Source organism: Athene noctua, chromosome 6, assembly GCF_965140245.1.
Source record: "Athene noctua chromosome 6, bAthNoc1.hap1.1, whole genome shotgun sequence".
Lineage (NCBI taxonomy): Eukaryota > Metazoa > Chordata > Aves > Strigiformes > Strigidae > Athene > Athene noctua.
Window position 1 is genome coordinate 9846810 of NC_134042.1, and position 20628 is coordinate 9867437.

The 20628-nt window shown below is 43.0% G+C and overlaps 1 protein-coding gene across 4 annotated transcripts in view; it reads left to right on the forward strand.

Annotated features, from left to right (window-relative positions):
- The window catches only part of AMBRA1 (autophagy and beclin 1 regulator 1), a 138817-nt gene that overhangs the window by 54399 nt on the left and 63790 nt on the right, over positions 1-20628 (forward strand). The gene's annotated exons all lie outside the window — the stretch shown is intronic.

Below are 20628 nucleotides of genomic sequence, written 5' to 3' on the forward strand. Positions count from 1 at the left end.
AATGCGGGATTCAATTAGGATCTTAATAAGTGCATATTAAAAAACTCAGCTGCCACCACATACAGCACACAGGCATTTGGGAGCCTTAAAGGGCAGGCGGAGGTGGGAAGGGAGGTGGGGGGAAGAGGAGTATGGCACTCTGGCATTTCATGAATGAGATGGTTATAGATGACACATCTCTTGAGGGTGGGTCTCTTTTGCCTGGGTCTGAGTTGCTCTGTAATTAACCTCAGTGCAGGGGAGTTACCTTGGCGCTTGGGGGAGAATGAAGGGTGATGTTTGTACAGGTAGGTTGGGATGTGATTCTTTTCCTGTAGGTAATCAATCACAGGACCACCACTGAAAAGAGTGCTGAAACATTTCTCAAGAGGCTGTATGACCCTTTTCCTTATCCTAAGGCATGGTCAACTATGTCTAAACCATTTTGTACAAGATTTATCTAACCTGTTCGTAAGAATCTTTACTGGAATGTTCCCAACTGTCTGGGGTGGAACTGTTGTTGGGTTTGCATGGCTGATTTAGTATGGCAGCAGTCTTGTCTTTGATAACAGATTTCTGGCGTCTCCAGACTTATCTCCCTGGACATTTTGGTTTGAGTGCATAGTTCACAGACCTTGCTGTTGCAGTAATAGTAAGATCTCAGCCGAAGACTAGCCTCCAAAGCACCTCCGCTTTTTTTCCTTAGGAAAGAGTGGAGCTAGCCTGTAGCTTTAGCTGACGCACGTACTTTCCCGTGCTTGCTGCCTGTGTGGGCTTTGACTATTGGCACGTGGAAACAGCACACTGGCAGATAATTACTTGCTGCCAGGCAACACTGCAGAACTCTTGTGTGTCCCTGCTTTGGTGGAGACACCTGCCTTCAACCCGCCTCCAGCCGTCTTTGCAGTTTGCCTGTTCCTTACTGGCTGGGAAAGAGCCTGGCTTTTTCTCCTTGCACGTTTTGGGGAATTTGAGCCCCAAAATACACGTGCTTGCTGTATGTTGTATGTATGCCAAGATTAACAAAAGAAGGCAGAAATGGTAATCATGGGACTTTCAAAAAAACAAGATCAATCTTTTCTGTATGGCACTCTGCTGAGCCTACTTAAGGCAAGATTTGTTGGCTCCTGCACTGTCGTGGAACCTCACACTAGAATGGCTGGGGACTCCATAGTAAAGGCTTTTATTGACTTAAATATAAAATTAAATTTCCTAATGCAGCAGCTGCTTATGATACGTTGTTTTAATTTTCTGTTTATTTTAGTCTGTACCTACGCTTTCAGCTTTCACATTTGCACTCAAAAACATATTAAAGTGTTGCAGAAACCAGGAGAGTTGAAGCTGTAAGTATTAGGTAGAGGCATGAAAGATGAGAACTAGAAAATGAAGTTGCAATTGTGGAATAGTCAAAGAATTTCTTTTGTGTTTTATGTTGGTCAGCAGCATTGTCATTTTCAGTATTTCAGAGCCATTGAAAATTGCAGTGCTGATACTATGCTTTCCTTCTCCATTAGCCTGTGCCAAAGGTTATGGTAGCTCTTTCTTCACTATCATAGTGGAAAAACCTCTACTCAACCTCAGAAATACTTTAACACTGGTCTGGTAGTGATGGGTGAGGTTGCCAGCCTTGGCTGAGGGAAAAATCAATCATCTGTCTTCCTATTAACACAGGCTAATCTAAGCTTGAGTGCCTTAAATTGCTTCATGCTACCATGTATCCAGACTGTCATTTCTGAATTATGTTTAAATGCATAAATGCCAAATGTATTTCTTATGTAACCTCTACAGCATTTGGGAAGACATGCCAAAAAACCCCCGTATTCCTGACAGCTTTCTAAAAACTGACAACAGACTTCTGTGGTCAAGTATGAGTGAGAGCTGTTGTCTGGGAAAATGCACCCAGTTACACTTCTGCTCCTGTCCCCTGCCCCACTTACTGCTGTACATGGAGAGGAAATCAAAGCAGCAGACACAGATCTTAGGAGTGTGTGAATTACTTTGGAGTGCTGACTAAATTTCTTAATGTCAAAGCTCTTGCTGTCAGGTTCTGTCCATGTTTACTTTCAGTTCTCTGCTTTATACGAACAGCTTTCTGTTGTTTAAGTATCGTTCTCATGCAACTTTTATAGACAATAGCTCCATGCTTGGGAAGACTGCCTTGTGAATAAATTCTTACAGCAGTCTGGTTTAATGGACCACTAAAAATAACAGGTTGTCTAAGCAGATAGGCTAGTACAGCCACACGGTAGGTTTGGCAGAATGGCTCTGACGTGTCAGGCAGGGCATAGGTCAGGACTAGGACTCTGGTTTAGTCAGGGACTGGTGACCATCCCTGTGCCAAGGCACTTCCAGGCAAAGTATAGGAAAGGTGGCAACAGATGGGTAGAGTAGGTGGGAGTTCAGGGGGAGAATGAAGTGATACTAGTCAACATGACAGACAGAGGTATCTCCATGCCAGCAGCCTAATTTGCATGTAACAGTGGAACAACAACAAGTCCCAGTAGCACCTTCCTGCCTGACTCCTTATCTACTGGTGCAGTTTACTATCAGCTGATACGATACGATACGCTGCATCACTGTGCTTTCTGCCACTAAGTAAAACACCATGTAAAAATACATTACATCAACATTGTTACCTTTAGCATTCAAACTTGTAATCACACGAGAAAGTGTTGGTAGTTTGACAAGTTATATTTTCCTGCAAAGCCTATGTTGATTGGCAGTAATTACACTGTCCTCCTTTAATCCTTTATTAACTGAGTCTTATATCAGCTTTTCCATTATTTTGTCTGGAATCAATGTCAGGCTGACAAGACTGACATGTCTCATCCTATTTCAACCTTTTAAAATACTGGTATAACACTAGCATATTTTTCAGTCTTCTACATTCCCCTTTTATTTCAAGACTCATCAAAAAACCTTGAGAGTTCATTTGGCAGCTCTTCTAAGGCTCTTGGTAATGTGGGCTGTAAGCTACCCTCGACTCTCACCTCCTTGGTGAACTGCCATAAGTGATGGGGTTGTGGTCTCCAAGGAAACGTCCACACAGTGAGAGCTGGTTGAAGTGATGTTGAAAGTGATAAATACATTTTAGCTTCTCACTCAACAGGACTGGCCAATTGCGTGTGGCAATGCAAGTGGATTTGGGGCATCTTGGGGCCATTTCAGTCTTCTTGCCTCTTGGGGTCTCTGCCATTTGCAGGCCAACAGAGTGGGGGTTTTTCTTTTTTTTTTTTTCTTTTTTTTTTTTTTTTTCCTTCTTTCCCTGCCCCTGTGCTTCCCAGGAGATACCAAAGAGCTGCTCTGAGGGTTGAGGTTACACCTTTTGTAATGGGAGTTAGTACTGCTGCAAAGTTCAGCAGTGTTAGCATGCCTGGTTCTGTATCCAAGGAACACACAGCTTAGTACTGTGTTTACCACCTCCTACTGCTTTTTTTCTTGTTTTTCTTTAAGTTGAATATTTCTGCCCACTGTTTTGTTTTGGGGTTTTTTTGTTTGGTTTGTTGGTTTTGAGGTTTTGTTTTCAATATAAATTCCCTTTTGTCCTAAGTGACATTGTGAGCAGGACACTGCTAAGTAATTTGAGGGCCAAGTCAGGGATATTTTTTGGCATCTGGTAGCAGACAGATGTACATTTTAATATCTTTTTAAAAATCAGTAAATACATTTTAAAAAAGATCCACTTCATTGCCACTGAAATGCTTGACCTCTTGTTCGCCTATGAGAAGTTTTCCTTCAGGCTTTATAGTAATTGACTACTATGGGATGGACAGAGACATGCTAATAGTACAGTGGAACAAAGAATGCTTTAGTTTCAGTTCAGTGGAAGCTCGGGGGAAGAAGAAAATCAGTATTTGCCAAAGAACTTTGCAGGAGACTTTAAAAACTGACACAGATGCCAGTTTGTTGATATTTCTGTTACTCAGCGTGAGATCTGCAGATGAAAGTTCACTGGTATAATAGAGTTACCTAGCTTTGTGAAATGCTTTTGTCTCACCTCACTTTGTTTTAATAGGCTTCTACTCAGATACGTGCATCTCAACAAACAAAATATTTTTTCCTTGCATGAATACAGATTGTGTTTGTCTGTACTGGCTTTGCCACCAAACTTTATCTGTTTAAATGCAATCCAGCATGGTCGCTCTGAGTCCTCCACCTCATGGGGAGATCCAGACTCAGCATGGCTTAAGGGCTCAGTGATACACCACTCCATACTTACAGGTTTTTGAGTGATTTCATTGCTATTTCAGTGTAATAGATTCAGATCAGAGACTGAACACTTACATGTATTCAAAGAATGAGCTTGATGTTACAGGTTTTTCCATAGTCCACGCCTATTCAAAGTATGCTACAAGAGTAATAATGGTGCAGGACATCTATGCTGGGGTTGTGAAGGCAAGCTGTCTGTGGCCTTGTTGCACTAGGGTAGGACTGAGAGTATAGGTGAAGCTAAAAATAAGTTGATAGCCTGCCTTTAATTGGGATCTAGGACTTCAAAGTGTTATGTTCAGCTGCTGTTTTCCCAAAATCACATGAGCTATCCCATTCTCCAGAGCTTGGCTCCCTGGGAGAGTTCTAGGTCACATATCTGCAAGTACTTCTTTCTGTACTTCAGCCAGAAACTGCTAATGCACAACTGTTAGAGCATTTGAAGTTTCATCAGGATGAAAATTAGCTAAGATGCTGGATAAATGTTGTCGTCCTCCTGTGACAGGAAGATTTATTTGAACACACAGTAGTTCTCCTAATAGAAATTAGGGCAATGATCTCTCACCAGTCAAATTTTCAAATGAGACTCACTAGCTAAGGTGCCTCCTGGTGTGTGTTCCCCATCTGTTGATTGCTCTAGCTGTGTTTAGGTCTAATGTTCAAATACAAGTGAATGGCTCTAAGCTAAAGCCAGCTAAAATGGGTTGATGAGCCCATGATACATACACTTGGATAGAGTACTGGTTGCTGCTGCAACTAGAATTAGCCCAGTAACCTTTCACTTCTGCTCTAATGATGAAAGTGATCATGATGAAAGGCTGCTTTGGTTGCCTTGGAAACCATATTGCAGGCAGCTTCTCCAGTTCTTCTGGCACTGCAGGTGTTATTGCCTCCCATAGCTCAAGTCGTCTTGACCTCATCATGTTCTGTCATGTACAGTGTCAGTGAGCTGTGAATTCTGCTCTGAGATGCCCCCATCCTTCAAATGTGCTTGCAGGCATGCACAGCTGTACAGGGTGGGACTAAGATGACTTGAGAACTCCAGAAAGCCAGTGAAAGTTGATGGGAAAACACATCCCAGTTGTCTCTGATGTACCCTTGTTTTTCTCACTGTTAGTAGATACGTGTTCTCTGGCAAGGCTTTCTGTACAGTTGCCTGAGACTTGAGTGTTGTTTTGAGTCTACCTTCAGCTGTCCATCGTTGGCTTTTTGCTATTAGCTTGCTTCTGCTTTTTCATCTAAGACAACTACATGAATTGGGATTAGCGTCCTGATCTAATCCTGCTTTTCACAATAGACAGATCTGTGGAGTAACACAATCAATGAACAGAGCCGTATGGCTTTCTATACAGTGTGTTTCTCTTATAAGTCTTTTGGGTACTGCTTAATATGGAAGGGTGTGAACCTCTGAGTAACCTCATTCTCTGTGGTCTTTCTGTGATTTACGTCAGGGGGCACTAAACAACATAAGAGGCTTAAAATATGCCTCGTTCTTCTGCGACTTGAGAGCCACAGATATCTGTCACCTTCATTCACAGACTTGAGAACTGTTTATAATTTCTGTGAAAGTGCAGCTTTTCATGCAGAAATGTAAGGAAGAAGAGAGGCTGTAATGCTGAACTGCAAATGCACAAACTCATTACAGTAAGGACTGGGCAGTGTGCCTTTATGGAACTGGTGAGAGCTGTCCTTGGAGTTGTCAATTTCCTCAACATGGTACTTAAGCTTCTGGAGATAGTAGGATTTTGGAAGTGTGGAGAAGACTTTAATTTTGTGACATCCTCCTATTTAAGTGTTCACTTATAAGCTTGCTTCATGTGTTCTAATAACACAATTGCAGTCCACGGGGTTTCATAAAGGTTAGCTGCTGGACCTCGGCTCTCATCTGCCTTTGCGTCTCTCCAGCTGCTGCTTTCCTAGAGCAGCTTCCGGCTATGAAAGTTTTTAATGTCGCTGCTCAGTTGTATGGGTGTATCTCATAAATAAAATCTGATAGTTTAGTGTCATAGATGGATTGGATGAAGGCAGAATAAAGTCGTAAAGTCATTGAGTTAACTTTTATCTTAGTATTAGATCCATTGTTGACTTCTACTTCATAGATTCTATAGCTGTGGCTACAGGGTTATACCACATCGTGACTGTGGTCAAAAACAAACATTCTTTAAATGAAATCCATTTCCCAGATGGTAGAAATCAGTTTATTAATGTTTAAAAGAAAACAAGCCTAGAAACCAACTGGTCACATGTAACTTCTTGTGCCTACATAAGGATTGGATAGCTGATCCACAGTTGCTACATTGTCCCTAGCAGGTCCATCTTTACAGTGCATCAGTCATTTTTCACTGTATTGAAGGACACTTGTGAGCTTGTTTTTTCCAGCTCTATGCTTAAATTGGCAGTCCAGCTGCCCCTTTTCTCATGTTGTAACTCCTGCCCTGGTGTTCTACCTTGGCACAGTGAAGGCTGATAGGTAGTTGACGTCATTAGCATTTGAATGACCCACAGGCCATCTCTTCTGAAATACTAGCCCTGTGCGAAGACCCCACAAAAGGTGCCAACCTGGTGGCATTGGTTTTGATGCAGATAGATGCTCCTCTGAGTTGAAGGGGATTTAGTTTTCCAGTCTAGCCAGATGTCTCCTGAAAGTGAATAGTAGGTAGTGTTGAGAGAAAGCGGTTGACATATGCATTTATGTGATGGAAAAGGTTGTGTGTGTTGTTTCCAGTTAGCCTTTCCTTCCCATCCAAAATATCACATTCTGCAGTGAGAATCTGTATGGTTACTCATCCTTGTTTTGATGTCTGTTCCTGCTGTACACTGTCGCGTACAAAAAACATACACAGCTAGAAAGGGTCAGAGTACTTTGTGTGCTGGAATGGAAGAATGCTAATCTGGCTGCTTATAATGCCTGGCTTGCTCTGTGCCTCTGTTCACTTCTTCCGTTTAGTGGCCAAGGTGCTCTGTGGGCACAAATGCTTCTCTGTTGTCAGCTGTGAACAGATCCAGTTTGGGTTCTTTAGTTGGGACATTACGAGTGCAAACCACTAGTGATTGAAGGGCAGAGGGAATGAATTTGCATCAGAACCTTGTAAGATGCTATCTCCTATTTGATTCCAGAGAGCAGAGTACTCTCAAAGCCTGAATGACTCCAAAACCAGTTTAATTTCTAAAATAAATTTGTAATATTTTGTATATTAATGTCGTTATATGGAAAGAGTTGCCTCTTCACAGTATTGCACGGTAAAGGTGAACTAAAGAGTCAAAATAGTGCTATTGGCACTTCAAAGCCTGCTCTTGCTGAGTCCTTTTTGTTCTTGTCTTTCCTTTATGCTTTTGCAGCTCAAGTCCTAGTTCATCTCAATCTGCTAAATCGGAGAATGTGTTAACTGAGAGGGATGTGAGTCAACCAGAAATAAGAATCCGTAGCTATGTGCACTATGGGGGGTATTTACACTGTAATTTTTGGGCTATCTGACTTGGGAGGCTAAGCTTCCTGCATAGTTAGCAGTGAAAAAGAAATCTTCTGCTCTGATTCATCACCTGAAGTGAGCTGAACTTAGGTGCTCTGAATCTTCTGTGGAGCTGCCAGTCTATTTATCACTGGTTATAGAGAGCTTTGAAAGTATGTTTCTGCTGTGGATACCTTAGATGCCTAAAATTAGGCAGGTTGCATCCTGCCCTGATGTCTGAGTGCAGAAAGGATGATATCTAGAAGAGGATCCTGAGCAGGAGGGATGAAATTAAAGCAGCAATGGTGGTATAAGAACTAAGAAAGCAGGAACTCTTGAAAGGGGGGGGAAAAGCAGTAGCTGTTTGGTTTGTATGGAACGTGCTCCTTCATGTGTGCTTTGCTTCCAGAAGTAAACACTGCTTGACAGAGTGACAGTGCCAAGGTGGCATATAGCTTTACTGTTGATCAGTGCTCCTCACCTGCTTTCTTTTATTTTCTACATTTATCCACTGAAAAGGTCGAGTTGTTCTCCACCTCCGCCCCTCCCAGTACACAAACCCTACCACTGTCTGCAGCAGGTAATCAAGTTTTCTTAAAAGAGGCTGTACTCTTCCTCTGTTTCTGCAGTTTTTCGATACTTTTTTTTTTAAACTTATTCTGGACTGCAAGTATTAATGGATATTTTGAGACCAGTTAGACAGTGCCTGCTTAACTCTGCTCAAGATAAATGAGCCCTGTGTGATAGGGATTCTTTTTCTTGTTTCTGCCTGTGCAATTTGAAGCTGGTATTGCCATCATTATGTTGTGTGCGGCACTGTTGCAAATGTAATTCTTCTAGCCAGGAGTATGGAACTTGGTTTTACAGTGTGAATGAGTGTGCCTGCTGCAGGAGCCCTTTCTCAGATCACATCAGTCTCAGATACCTAATAAAGACTCAAGTGACTTCCTCCTACATTATGTTTTTGCTTCCTCAACGTTTTTGCTTCCTATGTAGCACAGTGCTGTGATCTGTTTATTAATTTCTTCCCCTTCCTACTCCATGTCCCTTCTTGCTCTGTTTTGCATTGATGTGACAGACTGCAGACCTGTCAACAACCTGTATTTAATGGAATGGGCAAGAAGCTCTGGTACTTGATCAGAAGCTGTGCTAGATGTGACCCAAGGAGACTCACTGTAGGCACACTACTTGCTGCTACTTGGTGCTGTGTCTTTTCCACATTTCATACTCAACATGGCTACAGGGCTCAACGGGTAGGGTTTTGGTATTATGAGAAACAAAACATCTTGGTTTCCTGTATTGGGGAAGATAATGCATCAGTTTTGTTGATGCAGCAGAGGTTTTTTGCAACTGTTTTGCAGCTCCCAGATTAATTTAAAATATTATTTCCTTTGCCTCACAAGATAGCATGTTAGCTAAGTGAATGCATGAGTACTGTAATAAATATTTATTTGTAAGTGAATTAGCCTTATGTCTTGTAACTGGATGCTTTGTTTATCTTTCATCATGCCTTGCTCTGTTGGTTTCATGCCTCAAAATGGGTAAAAGGGGTCTACCTCAAGCATATGCAGTTAAATAAGGAAATATCTACAGGTCAGCATTGTGGGCAAAGCTCTTCAGGAAAGTGGACTTTGGCCTGTTCAGAAATCTGCTTGGGGCCAATACATACTGTTTAGCATCTTCATTCATCATCTGAATGATGGGTCGAGTACACCCTCAGCAAAACCAGCAGGAATAGGTGATGAACCAGAAAGTTGTGCTGCTGTTCATGTGGGACTTTCACAGGCTGGGATACGGGCCAACAGATCTCATGAAGTTCAGTGAAGAGAAATGCAAAGTCCTGCACCTGGGGAGGAATGACCCCATCCACCGGTACAGGCTGTGGACCTACTGGCTGGAAAGCAACTTTGCAGACAAGAGCCTCAGGGTCCTGGTGGACAACAAGTTGAACATGAGCCAGCAAACATGCCTTTGCAGAAAAGAAGGCCAACAGTATACTGGCCAGCAGATTGAGGGATGTGAGCCTTCTCTTCAGCCCTGATGAGGCTATATTTGGAGCACTTTGTCCAGTTCTGGGCCTCCAGTGCAAGAGCGTCATGGACATATTGGAGTGGATGCAGCGAAGGGCCAGAGAGATGAGTAAGGGGTTAGAGACTCTGACTGGAGGGGAGATACTAAGAGGGCTGGGACTGTTCAGCCTGGAGAAGAGAGGGTTCAGGAGTAGATCTTGTCAATGTGTATAATTAACTGAGGTAACAAAGACAAGAGAGCCAGGCTCCTCGCAGTGGTGCCCAGTGAAGGACAAAAGGCAATGAACGCAAATTGAAATTCCATTTGAACTTTAAACCTTTTTTTTTAATTGTGAGAGTGGTCAAATGCTGGAAGAGGTTGCCCAAGGATGTTGTGGAGTTTCCATCTTTGAAGATATCCAAGTTTGACTGAAGAATTACTTGCTGTAATTCACCCTGTTCTGAGCAGGGGGATGGCCTAGAGCCTCTCCGGAGATGCTTTCTACCCTCAGTCTTCAGTGATTCTGAATTGTGTGAGTGCACACGATCAGTGACACAATGTCTGAGTTCACTGGAGATGAGGATGGAGTTTGTTTTAGCTGAAGCTGTGTTAAACGCTGTGTTTCAGCAGTAGGTACAGCTGCTTCTAGTTGCATGTATTGGTGTTGACTGCTAAGCCTATTGTAAAACCTTGTGATCGCTGTTACTGCAGAGGATGATGTTTCAAGGTTTGTCTGAGAGCGGATGTTATTAGAGAGTGCTTTTGTTACTAGCTTTCCATGAGGATACTTATTTTGTGCCAAGAGTCTCTCATTTTTAGTTCCTTTTGTTAAGCTGAATCGAAAGCTGAAAACCCCTCAGTCGCCTACTTATGTAGCGTAAGTGTCCATAGAAAGAGTTGGTATGGATTAACAGCTGTAGGTTATGAGCATAATTTACAACTTTATTTACAAGTGAGATTAGAATGAGCGCAATTTTTCTGGTCAGAGTGAGTGCAGACCGCATTGTTTTACAGGATATGCTTGATGAGGTCTGAGGTGTCAGGGGATTTTCGGCTAGTATCTGGGAATGTGACTGCACTGAGATTAGCAGTAGTTGGAAAGATCTGCATTTACTCAAGTGTGCCAGACAACTGTCTGTGACTGGCTGCATTTCAGGAGTTGTAGAGATGTTTGTAGTATGTTGTCTTTGGTTATGCTGCCCCTTGAGAGAAGCTTATTAGAGAAACGTGTGTGACTTTGTCCCCCACATAAGAAAGCCCTGTCAAAGGGTTAAAAGGAATACAGAGCCTTGAAGTGGTAATTATACTTTTACTGTAGTTTCCCAGAAGAGATGGTGCAACTGCAAGGTGGTTGTTGCCAGCCCTGGTACATAGTCATTTGTAAAAGAGGATTCAAATGGGAACAGAATGGTCGTCAAAGCCTTGAATTAGGCTGAAACAATAGGAAATATTTTGGACAGTTAAAGGAACCAGTTTTGTGGAATGACTCTGGGTCAGAGGCAAGATGGATTTCAAACAAGCCAGTTGTTAAGCACTCTTAAGAGCGTAGAGTTCAGTGTTACCAGTCTATTGCTGCTGGCCTTTCAAAGAGCCAGGTGTTTGGGCTCTGGAGTCAACCCACCTTCTGTCTGTAGATATTAAAATACACAATGTGACAGTGGCAATCTCAATCTGTTTACTTGGAGGGCAGATCTTTTTTGCAGTTGCTTCACTCCCATTGATGATCCAAGTAATGGTATGTTGTGGGTAAGTGAATATTATGACAGTCCAGAGTGAGATTAGATACCTTGGGACAAGTAATGTGTGTCCCATTTACAGTTTGCAAAGGCTTGTTTTGAGCAAAGTAGTGACTCTGAAAATGTCTTTGAGGGATAGCATGTGAACCAGTGGAATGTGAATTCCTGTTGTGATTAGCTTTAAGACCTTACATAGGCAAGCAGTATCTGTACTCAGCACCGGTGAGGCTGCACCTTGATTACTGTGTTCAGTTTTGGGCCCCTCACTACAAAAAGGCCATTGAATTACTTGAGCATGTCCAAAGAAGAGTGACAAAGCTGGTGCAGGGTCTGGAGCACAGGTCATACAAGGAGCGGCTGAGGGAACTGGGGTTGTTTAGTCTGGAGAAGGGGAGGCTGAGGGGAGACCTCATTGCCCTCTACAGCTACCTGAAAGTGTTACCGAAAACAGAGATAAAAACTTATCGACACCAATGTGATGTAGATAAGCAGACACTTCTTTATTAATGGCTGGACGTGTAGGGGAGTGTTCTCCCCAACAGCATGTGCTGGGCACCAGAATCATACACCTTATATAGAACTTACTTATACATATTCATTAAATATCCATACATAAACATACAGTCTCCAATAAATCATTAACATATTCTCCTCCTATTTCCGATTCTGTGCAGTAAAGGTTAGAAATGTCTAGAAACGGGTCTGGGGTGTAATGTGAGTAGGTGGTCCATGAGTCAGTGGTTGCAATCTCCCCCTGCCGGAATTACCTTTTGCTCAAGGACATGGTTTTCTTGGCAGGTACTTGCAAGCTGTTACGGTTACTTCCCTCAGTTCCCATTAATCCTGGACCGTGACAACTACTTGCATTCTTCTAGTCCTATATATGTATCATAAATCAGTTTACAAACCATCTTGTGTTTTGTTACCTAGGTTCTAACCGTTCCTACTAAACAATTATGACCAATCCCTTTGGCCTTGGTACAGGGCTGTACAGGAGATTTTAGAGTAGCAGTCGGTTGCTACATTCAAAATACAATAAATGTGAAATAAATTATTTTTACTAAAATATCTCTTCATTCTATACTTATATTAAAATCAAACACAATTTAATTTCAGTTGATAATAAAATCAGTAACAAAAGGAGGTTGCAGAGAGCTGGGGATGAGTCTCTTTAACCAAGTAACAAGTGACAGGACAAGAGGGAATGGCCTCAAGCTGTGCCAGGGAAGGTTTAGCCTGGATATTAGGAAGCATTTCTTCATAGAAGGGGCTCTTGGGCGTTGGAATGGGCTGCCCAGGGCAGCGGTGGAGTCCCCATCCCTGGAGGGGTTTAAGAGTTGGGTTGACCCAGCGCTGAGGGATCTGGTGGAGTTGAGAACGGTCAGTGCGAGGTTAATGGTTGGACTAGATGATCTTCAAGGTCTTTTCCAACCTTGATGATTCTGTGATTATGGGAATATCGGGGAGTATGAAATTGCTGTTATCTTTTTATATGGTCTTATTAATGTCATTTCAGGTGGTGTGCAAAGCCACGTGCGACGCTTGTGTCTGTACTTCAGAAGGGCTCAAAGTAGCTGAAGGAAGAATCAGCTGAGGAAGACTGCAGCTATAGAGTGACATAGGCTTATTGTATTTAGCTAATCAAAGAAGTAGTACGTAGTCATTTTTACTTGATCGGTCTAGATATATCTATGTGGGGGGAAGATTTCTTATAGAGCATCCTTTAATTCGGTAGACAAAAGGTATAGAAAGATGCAAAAGCTGATGTCAGATGAACTTAGACTGCAAACAAATAGCAGATATTTGAGTGGTGGTGTTAGGTTGTTTTTATTTCTTGAGGTCCTGCTGCATAAAGTTCAGCACTCACCTTATGGTAGGTGAGTTCACCTACTTGCTGAAACAGGTGGTTTTTTTCCAGTACATGGAGCGTTTAAGCTAGTAAAATTGTTGCCTGGGCTAAAGGGGAAGTTTATGGGTGTAGTACTCATGCCACAGTGCCTGGTATAGGTACAGGAGTCTTGAGGGGATGTCTTCAGTTGTCCCGGTGCAGGAGAAGTCCCACTAGCCATCTGCATTGTGTCACAAGCTGTAATCTGTTCCAGTGTCGCATGATGGAAGCGAGCACTGAATCTGAGAAAGCTTGTATATTGTATTTGCTGATGCAGGCTGTCCCAATAAGCCTTTCTTTGTATTGGTGGCTGGGAAGCTAAAGCTGGCTTTGAGATTCAAAAAGGCACTGGAGAGAGATGATGATGTTCTTAAAAGTGAAGGGTGCAGGCTGATTGCTTTTGTGTGCATTGTTAAAGTGATGAATTTCTAGATATCATTATATCAGAAGGGGTAAGGCTTTGCAGAAGTGCTCATCTTTTTGTGGGCGGTGAGGGCCCCTTGGGGACCTGTCTCTTTGTGGGTGGTAAAGCTCACTTAGCCATAAAAGTATTTTCCCACAGCTTGCTGCCTTCTTTTTTAAAGGGGGAAAAAAAAATAATAAAGTTACCCACGCTCCAGAGCGCAGAGGGGAGGCAGGGACCTGTGCGATCTGCCGTGCAGAGGGGTGGGAATTCTCAGTGGCCTGCTGCGTTGGGCTGTCATCTTTGAAGAGCATAGTCATGATTTTTGATTGCGTGTTTTGGGGGGGGGGGAGAAAACAACCACTACAAAGCAAACCTTGAGCCAGATTTGCTACACCCAGTACTGAATATCTTCATAGACATTTTTATAGCCACCCTGGCATAAAGATGGAGGAAGCTCTTGCTATGGCAACATAGTTGTATGTTGTATAAAGGATCTGATAAGGATGCTGTGCACTGATCTCCAGCTCCATTTCCCAGGTAGATAGGATTGTACCATTGGATCCCTCTTCTTGCTGCCCTGAAGGGGGTTTTTACATAATTGAGCATTAATGCATCAATCCATTATCACTTAACAAATACAAGTCAAAGGTTGTTGTTGGCTATTAGATTCTGCAATGATAGTTTTTCCTCCACATAGTATCGTTACCTCAGCTTGCTCTGTTGGTTTTATGCTTCTGGCCTGCTGGCTTTCCTTGATTAGAGGGAAAGCTGGAAAGTATTGGAAGGTTAGTCACAACTTGCCTGCCTCTTTGGAGTTACTTTTGACTTATGGGTTTGTTCATCCCAGATGGGTTTACCTTACCTGTGTGGTTTGCCTTAATGTGAGTCACACTGAGAAATCGCCCTCTCTGTGTGGAGGCTGTCAAACGTTTGGAGGGTGGTAAGTGTCCTGCATGAGACAGGTGTTCTTTAACAAAACCAAGCAGGGGATCCAAACAGTATTTGTGCAGTAGGACAGGCACTAGTCAGGATGTTAGCACTACATACACTCATACCAGCTTTTTAACTTGTTGCGTCAGAGCTCAATCAAAAGTAAACGCAGACAGTAGGAGATTTTTTATGCTAACAAATATAAACAGGAACCATGGGTGGAGGTGTACTTCATATGTCTCCCCTTCCCCACCCCATTTTTTTCAAGTTAGTATACCACCACCTCTGGAGTGGGACAGAGGAGGGAATGGTCTCCAGTGTTTGTAGGAGCTCAGAGAGTTGGTTTTGAACTAAGAAGGAACTGCAAGTCAGTGCTACTAAAGGAAGCTGTATTTTGCTTTCTTGAGCAGTAGGTTGACACACTCTCCCACTGAGCTCAGTGTGGGCTGTAATCCAGCAAGCCTGGCACACAGGAATTATGTTTCTGAGTTCAAAATCAGCAGGAGCTGTGAGCCAGCCTCTACGAATGTAATTGCTATGGACTCTCAAATCCTGCTGAGCCTGGCTCTGGTAGCCTGCCTTGTCCAGCTCTTGCTGATCTGGGAACCAGGCTCACATCCCTTTCCCTTGCTTCAAGGGCTGCCTGAAACTGTACAATTTCGGCTGTATCTAGTTGCTTCAACCTACCTGTTTTTGCATCAATGGGTGGGAAGGAGTATGTAGGTGTGGCTTATGACCCATTAGATAACTTCAGAGCTAGCAGCAAGCATGGAGATCAGTGTGGAAAAAGTTGTGATGATGTTCATAATTGCTCATTTGTCTCCTTCAGCATCTTTGGAGGTGGCAAGAGTGGTAGCGGTGGAAGTCATTCACAGAAGGCAAGGGAGGAGTAATCCAAGTATCAAAAATGTTACCACCTTTGCTAAGTAAGAAGTAGTGATGACAGACTGCTAGTCCTGAGGTTTGACCAGGAAGGGAGTCACTAGAAGTAGAGCAGCTTTAATAGTATTTGAGAGAGAGGCTGGAGAGGCATGCTGGATAGGCTTGTGAGAGGTAGGCTGGAGAGGATCCAAACTGAACTCATCAGAAAAAGAAAAGTGACTGCGGGGAGTTCGCATGGTGCGGTTTGACAGCTAGAGATGGGGAGAACATGGGGGTGAATGATTTTCCCCTTCTCACCCTGGACATCCAAACTGTGTTCCAGAGTCTCTGAGGAATTTAGAGATGCAAGAATCTAATGCATATTTGTATTGGGAGAGGAAAGAGAAGAGCTCGCAAATGTGTATTGTCAAATGGTAAGGGATTGAAGTTGGCACAAAATAGGGAGCTGGAGATAAAATCAGAGGCAGGTGGAGTGCTTAGAAGGGTTGGGAAGATGCTTCTGTATGTGATGGGAAGAATTGCAGGAGGGGAAGGGAAGGATGAAAGGGTGGAGGAAGTAATGTCACTTTGTAATTTTCTTACAAGCAGCTGAGATTCTGCACAGAGAGAAATGGAGGCTGGAGGAGGGGAGGGTTTGAGGAATGAGTCAAAGGTGGTGACGAGGCAGCTGGGATTGCAGGCGTGGGTTTCAGTTAAGCTGGAGAAACACTTTGTCTTCTTTCAAACAATTCTTCATATTAGCATTCATGGTGTGGGAATGCATGCACCCATCCATGTGATCTCTCCTGGTGTGCTGCACACACAAGTTGTTTGAGGATCTGTTGTTTGGTTCATGACAGACCAACCCAGTCAGATCTCGCTGTCTTCCCTGAGGTGCCATAGTAGAAGAGAATAGTTGTGTAGTGGAGGGAATTGGTCTAGTGACAGTTTTTGTAAGAATTGTCTCGCAGTAGGTGGTGGAATGGGAACTGGTATCAGGGGTGGGGCAGGCTCAAAATCTGGTGGGGAGCATGACTGGGGGAAGGAGGCAAACATACACAAATGTACACCCCCATACCCCCATTATGAGAACACTGAAAAGTGTGGATGAAATCCAAAACTACTTTGACAGAGTGGTAGGGAAAGAAGACACAGGAAGAAGAGGACAGAGGGCAGACAAATAACTAACGGTGCTTAGAGACTGGAAATGATAGCAAGATGGAATGAGAGAAAAGGGCTGATGATAAACTCTGGAAGACTTTAAGTTGTGGTGGTGCTGTCCCAAAATATGGGTTCTTTTATCTTGTGTGCAATGAACTGAAAAACACACGGAGTTGAGATATTTGTTTAATCTATGTCTGCGCAGAGGTGGGTGCTAGGTGGTAATTCCACAAAGCTAGCACACTGCACACAGGCAAGCGACATATTTATACACTTTAAGCTACACAAATACACATTTAATGTAATGACCATTGGGTAGTTTCTTGCCACTTTGTTTGTCACTGGTTAACAACATGTCTCATCTCAATTTAAAGTTCCAGTGTATTTTTATTGTTCTGTGCAAACTCAAAGGGTGGGGATCTTATCTGAGTAGGGGACTTCTCATCAAGAGGTGTGGTTTTCACATTATAATGAGCTAAAAGGATCCAGCTTTGGCAGGCTTTGTGGTATCTCTGAGCACAGGACTAAGGGAGGTTTCCTTGTTCTTCAGTTCAAGGTTCTATCTGTTCTTTTATCTTCTTTGTTTTGCAAGGCTCTGCTACATTTGAGCCTGTTATCCCCTCCCAAGGCCTTGTCCTGTGAAATATTTCTTTTGTTTTAATCTTTCATCAGTGGGGAGGGAGTCAGTAACGGAAAGTTTAGAAAAAGAGCTTATAGGTCACATGAAATGGACAGATTTGCAAAGATTTTGAAAGGTGAGGTGAAAAAGCGTGTTGCTGAGGGCTTGGTTGGGTTTTCTATGTGGAAGGCACAGGCAGGGTGTGAGGGGAGTGTTTTTCTGTCTTTTTCTGTCCCAGCTTGGCTGCTGAGGTTCCACAGAAGACCCCTCCCTCATTCACTAGGTACCTGCATGTCTGTTGACACAGGAAGCAGCAAAAGCTGGAGGCAAAGCCCTGTCACAACTTGTGTGATTGCAAAGAAACTAGCTGTAACTGGGTGTCAGTTTTCCCCACTACTGTGGTTTTAGTGAGCTAACTGCCTAACTTCTGCTGTCCTCTGACTTGTGAGATCTAGTAAAATTGTCCTTTTGGACTGTAATTTTACACTGAGTTCTAGGACTGAGAGGCTGACCTGGAGTGCTCATCATCTTTTAGGCTGTACCACTGCTGATTCTTTGGTCTGGTAGGAGCTGGACCTCTGGCTCTGCTGCTGTGAAGATGAGATCTCAGAGCCTCTCACCACAGTTTCTTTTTAGTTTGTGACCCCTGCCTCCAGTAAGGTATGGCCTGCTCCAGATTTCAATTGTGTATAATCTAAAATCTTACCACAAACTGAGTAAATTGTGATTGCTCTATTTTCATCATCTGAATTTCCCTCTACTCTTGCTTGTAAATGCTGTGTGGGGTAGCTGTGGTGGCTGTATTGTATAACAGCTTCTTGGACAGGTTTATTTAGTATCCTCTGGAAGTATTATGAGCTAATTCAAGATGGATTAAGGTCAAGTCTGCCTAAAAAGAAATAAACCCCATCTGAAGTCTCCATTCATTGTGCAGCACAGGGCCTGCATGCTGAGTAGCTAGGACATACTTCTGCTGCCTTGAACTTAGGTCTTAGTTTTTCTGTGTGTGGCTTTGAGTTTGACTTTTAATACTCCTTAAAATAATGGGATAAAGTGTTAGTCTCTTTTCATCTTGTAGTCGCTTTTGTAATTGCAGTGGATTGGACCTGGCTGGGTTGAACTCAGCTGTGGCACTGATTTACAGAAGTCACAGCAAGGTTATGAGCTTGGCTGAACTCCTTGGTGGAGTTCTGCTGCCCTCTGGGAGCTCTGGCGCTGCCTCCCTGTTCTAAGGGTCGCACTGTTCCTTTCATGTTGTTACATGGGGGTCCATCAGGGGTGGACCAGCGTGCTTCATCAGGCCCACTCCACATACTCTCGGGTCTGGGTCACCTCTCGAGCCTGAATCTGCACTGGCTCTGTGTGGAGATGCACTGAGGTGCTGGAGCCTGCTTTGTGTGTTAAAGCTGGTAGCAGTAAGGAACAAGTTTTGTTTGCATTGCTGTCATCTAGATCATGCCAAACCACCTTCAAAATTTCCTCCATCAGAAAGTATTAAAAACATTGTAAGAGCCAAGTACTTTATTTGCTGTAGGTTTCTTTTACTTTGTTCTTTTCCAATTGGAACAATGTGGTCTCCCCACTGTGTTCTTCCAGCCTGGGCTTCCTCCTTTCCATCTCACCATGCTTAAATTTAAACTGCCTTCCCATTAGTTAAACTATTGTTAGATTTTGTGTTTCCCCAGCTTGCTCATTCTTTTTTTGGTTGTCTCCCTGTTCACCACTTTACCCAGAAAAGAGTGAGCCCGGCTGCTTACTTCCCAGTTCCTGTCCTGCCTTCTCATCTTTTGCTCTTGAGATTGGGGTTACCTCATAAATTGTTCCCTTTAGCGATGTCTTTCCAGCTTTGTATTCCCTACACAAGGTTAGTGCCTGTTTTCTTTGCAGACACAGTGATTGCAGGACCCACCAGTCTGAGAAGAGGCTCTTGATGAGTACAGCACACCCCTAAAATACATTTTATAAATACTACCTGTCAACTCTTCATTTGTCGCAAGACACTTGGTTAGTTTATTATATGGACTTTATTTAAGTTGTCAGGACCTGCGTTCTTGTTAATGGAGGTGCATTTTTCTCTGAGAGCATGTGACCTCCCTAGATGAGTACAGATTGAGAACAGACAAGTATTTCCTCAGCAGACCTATGCTGCCCACAGGATATTATGACTGTGAAATGTAATCAACCATTGAGAGTGTTTAGTTTAGTGATCTGTATTGTGGTGGTAGCTCAGTCTGTGTCGCTAAGCTGACACAGCATTTCCACTGCAAACTTGGGTGTATGGGGCTTTTGCTGTAATATAGCAGTCCTGAAATGTGTTTAAGAATAGTAAGAATTTTTGCAAGTCTTCCATTCACTGCCAAGTACAAGGCTTTGAATGTGTTTCTGTGCTTGGAGCTTTTATTAATAGTGTGTACTGCTATTTCCACAATGAAAAGTGGCTCACATGTGGAAGCTTGGTGTTCTACTGATACACGGTTAAATCTCAGGAATTCAAACCCTTCTAGGGAACATATTGCTTCTTGGATTAGTGAAAGTTTGTATTATTGCAATGTGGTGATTGATAAGGCATGCATGTGCTCTACCAAGATACTGCTGAGGTTTTTTTCCACTGCAGATGAGTGTTTTGGCATAAGACACACACATTTAAAGTTGTGCTAAGCACACATTCTTGCAGTAAGAGCTGCAGAGGCGGTAGCAGGCATTTGGCTTGCTGATTTGTTTGGATTAATAGGATTTCGTGTAGTTAAAATGCACACTCACAATGAAAAAGGCTCTTCTGTGTAAAAGCAGTTTCACTTGTTATTTTTGCATCTATTCTATCTGTTGGCATGGCTATATTGGTTTAGATTGGAGTGCTGTTACAACACTATTTGAGCCTCTGCTTAGGATAGGAGAGGAATTATTTTCTGAACTGAAACTGTGGCCAAGCTAATTTATGAGCTATGGAATTGATGAGAAGGTATAGCCTGTGTGGAATATGGGTTAAAGTTGGCAAGTGTCTTGGCAAACAGTCCCTACAAGGAAATCTGAAGAAATTGTAGGAACTCTGAATTATTTAAAACTATATACAGCAGTTTTGGCAAGGCTGGATTAGTCTGGTACTGCATTAGTGTCTACATTAGACAAGTCAACTGCAGTAGACCTAGTCAACAGTGTGCGTGGTGTGACAACTGCGGAGGACACAAGCATTAACCTTGGGTGGTAAGGACGTTCTGGTTAGGCAATGACAGCAACCCTGTGAAAGAGTTTTTTGTTGCTGCAGTGGAAATATTCCTCTGAATCCAGACAAACTCTGCTAGTCCATAAAGTTCTTTAATGACTGTCGAAGGCAAAAGTGTCTTAATACCATAATGATTCAGTTTCTCAGTGCCTGTGATACT